Source organism: Nerophis lumbriciformis, linkage group LG10 (assembly GCF_033978685.3).
Source record: "Nerophis lumbriciformis linkage group LG10, RoL_Nlum_v2.1, whole genome shotgun sequence".
In the NCBI taxonomy this organism is placed as follows: domain Eukaryota; kingdom Metazoa; phylum Chordata; class Actinopteri; order Syngnathiformes; family Syngnathidae; genus Nerophis; species Nerophis lumbriciformis.
The window spans coordinates 31,060,926-31,068,191 of NC_084557.2; the positions used below are offsets into that span (position 1 = coordinate 31,060,926).

At 44.2% G+C, this 7,266-nt stretch overlaps 1 protein-coding gene across 1 annotated transcript in view; it reads left to right on the top strand.

Annotated features, from left to right (window-relative positions):
* Positions 1 to 7,266, top strand: part of LOC133612437 (guanine nucleotide-binding protein G(o) subunit alpha) — a 230,521-nt gene that overhangs the window by 23,891 nt on the left and 199,364 nt on the right. The window lies entirely within an intron of this gene.

Sequence of the window (7,266 nt, forward strand, 5' to 3'; positions counted from 1 at the left end):
TTCTCAGTTCCGGTGGTTGGATCTCTGGCTGTGGGCTGTGGCAATTACTACAAACGGCGGGGGATGTGCGTCACTGAAATTATGCTCGTAATTTAAAACATAAAATAAGCTGATAAACTGCTCGTATCTCCAAATGCTCATAAACTAAGGTACTAGTCAATTGAGGAGCCAATGTACTTAATTCTCAAGCAAAACATGACACGATGGAATCTCCTTGTTGGCAAGCACAGAGGTCAGTTTTTTCTATTATTTAGCCACCACAGTTGTACATATCTCAGGTGGGATTCTGGTCATCTCATTTGTATGGATACTCTCCAAATTCTAAAGATTTTAAGACTGTCCCTTGACAACTCGAAGTGTCATATCCCTCCACAGACTTTCTATGGTATTAAGGTCCAGAAACTGGTTAGGCCACTGCAGGGTCTTAATGTGATTCTTTTGGAACCACCCGTGTTGCCTTGGTGGTATATTTGGAATCATTGTCATACTGGAAGATGCATCCATGAGCCATCTTCTTTGTTCAGAGGCTCAGGAGGTTCTCATCTAAGCTATACCGTTAGCAGATAAACAGTCCTAAAGCAGAATGTTTCCACTTCTGTGTTTGACAGCAGAGATGGTGTTCTTTGGGTTGTATTCAGTATTTCGCTGTATCCAAAAACAGATAGGGTAATTGATGTCGAAGAGCTAAACTTCGGTTTTATCTGACCACATCTTTTCTGCATTATTCACGATTTCATTGGCAAACTTCAGCTGTGCTTACTTACATGTGCTTCCCTGAGCAAGGGGACCTTTTAGCCACTGCATGATCTCAGTCCTTTTTGGCAAATTACCAATTAATTTCTTATTAACCCTTGAGTCTCTTCAGATCTTTACCAAATACGTTCTGTGTACCTCACTTTCCTCAGAAACATCCTCATGCCATGATGTTGAATCATGCATTGAGCTCCAGATTAAGTCTGATTGACTGGTATTTTGTATTTCTCACATTTCCGAATATTTGCGCCAACATTTGTCTGTTTCTCATCAAGCTTCTTGCTGATTGTCTTGTATACCATTACGGTCTTGTGCAGGTCTACAACCTTGGCCTCAAGGTTCTTTATCAACACGTCGGCCTTGACCCTGGTGGAGAGATTTGAATATAATAAATCAGTTCTGTTTAAATAACAAGATGGAGTTTATTCTTTATTCGCATAAAGAAACGTGACTAATATGTTTGCTTCATGGGCCCATAACTGGTTTGTTGGGGTCTAAATTCTTTATGATTGGTAGAGGTACTTATTTTACTAAATCAAATGCTTCTCTCCAGATTTGTTATGTTCTGTTTCTCTCTGTTAAAATTATTGTAACCCAGCATATACAATATGGAAGGTTAATGAGGGGAATCCTACACAATAAGCAGAGGATCAAATACTCCCTCCAACCATTGAATATTATAATGGCAAGCCTACCCTCATAAATTTGTTTGGTTTGATTCAACCAACACTGGAATAAAAATGTGTTAGTGTGTCAGATTTAGGTTAACAGCATCATCATAATTCTGGTCTGGGCTACTGTTTGAAATACACGGTGTAGTGTCTGTATTGCATTTGTATTTAAATTTGTGTGTGTGTGCGTGTGTGACAACGTGTATGTGCGTGTTGGTGTGTGTTTCACTTCCTTGATGTTTGCGCCAACGTTGATATATACTTGTGATTGTAGTCTTTTTTGAGCTGCTGCATAAGACCAATATTTGTTTCAATATCACTCTTACTGCTGGACAAAAGAGTCTTGTTGCAATAATTGTGGTCAGCTGACAAAGTCAGTTGATGTCATGTGGCTGCCAAAGAATCCACATCATGCTTGCTTCTTTGTACAGAAATAAAGACAGAATCAAAATGATTGTAACACTTTTTTGTTCCAATTTTATAAGAGTTGAAAGAAAATAGATTTAACACATAATGAATGCAAAGAAGAGGCACATTTCTCCTTAATTTGGCTGACGAATTGGTTAAAATATCTCCTATTCAACAATTTTAGCGGAAGGGCAATAAAAGCTATCCTTCTGGTAGATCTGGTACATCTAAGTTCAGATAAGGACATGATCCCACGTGTCAGTTGGAACTTTGTTAGTTATTTCTCTGTGTTTTGTATAATTTACTGTCCTGGTGCTCCTATGTTGGTTCTACTTTCTGTTAAACTCCTTGTTTTGCTGCTCGTCACTACCTATTTAGTTTCCTGCCAGCCCACCTGTTTTTTAAATTTCTAATCAAGTCTATTAGGTTTCATTTGTTGCTTCTGGGGAGTGCTGGAGTATTGCCCTTTTGTCAAAGTGTATAAGTTACTCTGCTGCGGCTATGTGCATTGCACAAGCATTTGGTTTCTGCTGTTTTTTGACCTCTATGTTAAGAATTAAATTATTTGACCTGCTTGTTTTTTTTTGGATATTGACCACATTGGGGTTCCGGTCAGAGAACACACAGTCATCATTTGGACTCTTCCAACTTTAATGGTGCATATTGGTTTAGGTTCATTTAGTATCTGTAAACCACAAGCAAACACCCATCAACATTTATGTCATTTAACTAAACAACAATATAAATATATATATATGCCTATATATATGCTCAAAGTAAAATACTACAGACATAATACATTGCATTTCCACAATGGCATGTGAGCTAGCCACATTAGCAGCAGCAATGCTATCCTTAACAGGGACATGTTAGCTCGTAGCATTCTGACAACACAGCACCAATAATATTCATAGAACACCACTAAATGTTACACAAACACAGTGATGTCTATTAATAAACTAAATTAGTCTTATATAATAATCAACATACTCACATCGTCAAAGACTAGAGCACCGATTGAACGTAGCAGAGAAATAAGTCACCACACATTAACACACGTCAAAAGGGAAGCGGAAGTGACACCTACAGGAAGGAAGCGGAAGTGACACTGTCAAGAAATGCTTCAAACTACAGTATCTGAAAACGTAGATATACATGGAGAATTCTTAACAGCCGCCCCCACATTTGTACAACAAATGTGTAACTACGGGAATTCTTCAAGTGTCCTTACTGTCATCCTCTAAACTTGGAAGTGGGATCAAGCGAGCTACCGGTCTGGTGTAGACTTTATTCTTGACCATTACCTCAGCAGCCCTGACCTGTCCATCTTGACTCGGAATGGTCTTAACCACTCTGGACCACTGTGCTCTTGGAAGTGAAGGGTCCACCATCAGAACTACAGTGTTGATGGTTACATTTTCGGAAGACCTCTGCCATTTTGATCTGGTCTGCAAAGTGGGTGGATAGCTGCATGTGAAGTGGATCCAAAACTGATCCACAAGTGTTTGACAATGGCGCCATCTCTGCCGCCCCATGACAGCTGTTATGTAAACTACTTGCGGCAGTGTAGAATCCCGCCGCCCCATGAGAAGGATGTTTGGGGTGATTGGGTCCTTGACTCCAGCGCCCATCCTCCGCAAGTTCCAGAAGTGGTTTCCCCCTGGTGATGTCATCAGCAGGATTGTTGTGGGTGTCCACATACCGCCAGGATTGTCGATCAGTCAGCTCCTGTATCTCTGAGATACGCGTTTCAACAAAGACCTTGAAGCGACAGGAGTCCGACTGGAGGCACTCCAGAACAGTGGTGGAATCCGACCACAGGGTCGTCTTTTGAAGAGGGAGGGTCATCTCTGTCTTCAAAACGTTGGCAAGCTGAGCTCCATCTAATGCTGCACAGAGCTCCAAGCGAGGCATGGATTGTTGCCTTTTCGGAGCTACCCTTGATCTTGCCATAACGAACGAGGTGAGAATGACATCTTTAGTCTGTAGTCTGACATAAGCAACTGCTCCATGTGCTCGTTCAGAGGCATCACAAAAGATGTGCAGATCATACTCGGAACCAGTGGTTGGCATTGGTGTGTAGCAGCGTGGTATAGATAATGTATCTAGATGTTGGAGCTCACTCTCCCACCGCTTCCAGGCCTCCTGCAGGGCTCGCGGTAAGTCGGAGTTATCCCAGCTTCTCTGCTTGGACCATAACTGCTGGATGAGAACCTTGGCGCGGGTCGTATACGGTACTATAAACCCCAGGGGGTCATACTGGCTGGCTAGCACCTGATATGCAGTCCTCATGGTCAATATGGTATGTTCGATGTTTCTACGTTGATAGCCAAGGGTGTCAGTAGCACAATTCCATCTCAGGCCTAAAGCAGGCTCTTGTGGCTCAACTCGGTTCTGGCTTAGCCACTGCTCTGTGGTAGTCAATCTTCCTTCAGGCGGGACTTGGGCTAACACCTCTGGTTGGTTACTTGCCCATTGTCGGAGGTCAAATCCTCCTTCTGCCATCAGTTTGCGCAACTGAGTCACCTGCTGTGCAGCCTCAGATATGTCGGTGAAACTCTTTAAGCAATTATCCACATAGAAACTTTGCTCCACTGATTTAAGAAGTTCTGGATGGTTGTGTTGGTGACTCCGAGCATGTTGCTGCAGAGCAAATATTGCACAGCATGGGCTGCATGTCGTTCTGAATGGAAGCACTTGCCATTCATAAACGTCTGGTGGGTCTTCGCTGCGCAAATCTCTCCAGGTAAAACGAAGGAGTGGTCTATCTTCAGGGAGAAGACGGATCTGATGAAACATTGCTTGGATATCTCCACTCACAGCTACCTGGTGCTGTCTGAACCGAAGAAGAACACCTATCAAGGATGGTCCCAGGGTAGGCCCAGGGAGAAGTTGGTCGTTCACAGACACTCCCTGATGTCGAAACGAGCAGTTGAAGACAAGTCTTGCCTTCTCATTGTGGAACACGAGATGATAGGGAAGATACCACGCTTCATTGGACTGTTATGTCTCTTCATGCGAGAGCTTCTTGACATACCCTGCTTGAATGAGCTTAGTGATCTCAGCAGAAAAGGAAGTGATTTTCTCTGGATTCTTTTTGAGCCTTTTCTCTGTGCTTCTCAAGTGAGCCATAACGGTGGATATGGAACTGTTGAGTTTAGGCATATCTTTCTTAGGAGGGGTGTTGCATAGCGCTGGACACCCTCTATGTCGACTCGCTGAGTTCTTGTCTCCAATAGGGTGATTGCTTCTGATCTTCACGAGAGCGAACAACCATCTTTTCGTTCCTGAAAGGCAAAACATCAAGTTGTCATAACTTTTCCACATTACGAAACAAGATGTCATTGGGAGTGGCAAGTGAGGTAAAGAGACACAATTGTGTTGAGCTCTGTCTTTGTGTTCTTTCCTCCACCCCTTGTAAAGTCCATCCAAGTGCTGCCTGGATGGCTATGGGTCCTCCATTATTTCCCTGGCGGACTGGCTTAGTGGCAGTGATCAGGTGCACATTGTCTGACCCAATTAACACTAGGGGGCGTGCATTGGAGAATGGTTGCAACGAAATCCCACGTAGATGTGTGTACTTCCTCTGAAGTCTCTGAACTGGGTAGGTCTGCTCCATCAGATCCAGACCTTGTGCAGTAAACGCACCTTGCACTTGGTATCGTTTCCCTGGGTTCTTTATTGGGGAAATCTCAAAGTCAACAGTTAAACCCTTGAGGTGGGTAAGGTCTGTGCACAGGGCAATAGTTTCATGTTGGCCATGCAAGTGTAGATGTGCTGCGCCAAGTAAAATCATAGTTTGTTGAGCCCCATCATCTAAGACAGCAAATGTCTCCATTGACTTTGAATTATGGTGCAGCAGTACAGGAACAACTTTCAGGAGCACTCTACTTGAGGTGATGCTGGGAGTCAAATAGAAACAACTCTGTGGGAGTCATCTGGGTGTCTTCAGTATACCGTTGAGCTACATTGTGGAGAACTTGGAGGTGGATACCATTGCAGTCGCTGCAGGGCTTCTTGAGAGTACATGGGTCAGGTGCACGAGCATGTGCACATCTCCAGCATCGTCCTTCTACTATCCATCTACTATCCGCAGAATGTTTTCTGCGACTAATATAGTGTTCCTTGCTATTGCAGAAGAGACAATGCATTTTGTTAGCTTTGTTGGTGTCAGCAAGAGCGTGCTTAGTGGAGGCACCCTGTCATGTTGGCGCTGCTCCAAGATATACAGCTGTAGCTTGACCTTTGACCCTAAAGGGACCTTTTTCTGTTGCGCTCACCGAGGGCTTCTCCTGTTGATAGCGTTGCATCAATCTGCTGGAAAGGTGCTGCTGTTGTGCTTTACCTTGAAGCCATCCATTTAGGTCCTGCAGGTTGTAGGGGTTCAGACTTGTGCCATTTAATTTGCCTTGTAACTGTAGATGCTCGATGAACCCATCTCTGTGGTACTTTGGCAGCTGGCTAAGTAGGTGATCGACATGTGAGCAGCAGTTTAGTTCCATACCTTGTGGTCCCTCTAAGGAGAGCAGCATGCTTACTAGGAGATGGACACGCAGAGCAAAGCTCTGAAAGGTGCGGGCATCAGTCGGCTTGACATCTGGAGAGGTCAGAATGGCTGCTATTTCGCTTTGAGCAAGCTGATGTGGCTGTCCATACTGGAACTGCAAAGCTTGCATCGTGGCTGTATATGGGTATGGATGGTGGCGGCATGACTGACCTATCATTTGTGCTTCTGGAAGCTTGAGGTGTTCAAGTAGCACATTATATTTGTAATTCTCACTTAAGTTTGGATGGGGTTTGAGTAGGTTACAAAGAGCAAGCTTGAGGTTAGCAAACTCTCTTTCACTATCTGCAGTAAAAACTGGAATTTTAGGTTGTGGCACCCCGTAAGTTAAGCGTTGTGACACACCATATGTTGAGCGTTGTGACAAGTTAATGGGTAGTGGGGGAACATTGTGATTCGACAGCATCTGTGGCTGATAGACTGTGGGCATGCTACCCTCTTGTGGTGAAGTGTATAAAGGGTACTGAGGTGTTGTTACTGCTGTGAGCCCGGGGAGGTGATGAGTTACGTTTGCACCTGAGTGAGCGTCAGGTATTGCAGGTGGAAAGGGATGACGGAGCACATTCAGGGGGTTGTAAGAAGTAACTGCAGGTGTACAGGTTGCTGTAGTGAGTTGATGATCGGCTGGTTGGATGCATTCTCCAGATTTGCCACCGTGCTGAAGAGGGCCCTTGAGTTGCTGCGCAGTTGTTCCTGATGTACAGCAGGCAACACCATTCTATATGAAGCAACAGAGGAGGGGGAGCTTGGGCATTGTGGTGAGAATGCTTGTGTTAATGTAAGTGGGGAAGCAGCTCTCTCACGTGCAGCTGCGGGAATGATGTCCACTTTATTAGTTTCATTCCCTGACACTGAATGTGTGCTTGCTGT